The sequence below is a fragment of the Propithecus coquereli genome, unplaced genomic scaffold (assembly GCF_000956105.1).
Source record: "Propithecus coquereli isolate 6110/MARCELLA unplaced genomic scaffold, Pcoq_1.0 Scaffold794, whole genome shotgun sequence".
NCBI classification, from domain to species: Eukaryota; Metazoa; Chordata; class Mammalia; order Primates; family Indriidae; genus Propithecus; species Propithecus coquereli.
The window spans coordinates 306,346-306,855 of NW_012154107.1; positions in this window are offsets into that span (position 1 = coordinate 306,346).

The following is a 510-nucleotide window of genomic DNA, read 5'->3' on the forward strand; positions in this document are numbered from 1 at the left end:
CTTGAACCCAGGAGTTTGAGGTTGCTGTGAGCTAGGCTGATGCCACAGCACTCTAGCCCGTGCAACACAGTGAGACTCTGTCTCAAAAAAAAAAAAAAGAATAAAGTGGTCAGATAGTTGAGTTTTCTAACAGACATCAGTCGAATCACTAGTATCTTGCCGTAGTTATAAAATTATCTCCTTCCCTTGCCTTCCAAATGCATGGTCCCAGTGTCTGAATACACAAAGAATACCTACAAATGTAAAGGAAAAATACCTAATTTTTAAAAAGGGGTAAAGGATTTTGATAAAATATTCAGGCAATTCTCAAAAGAGGTACACAAATGGCCAATGGGTCTGTGAGAAGCCCCATCCATAACTAACGCAAGACAAATCAAATTGAGATGCCATTTTTATTTTACGGCATCAATTGTAAAGTTGAATAAAAGCTACTACTGATAAGACAGGGGAAAGCGACCAGGCGCGGTGGCTCACACCTGTAATCCTAGCACCCTGGGAGGCCGAGGCGGG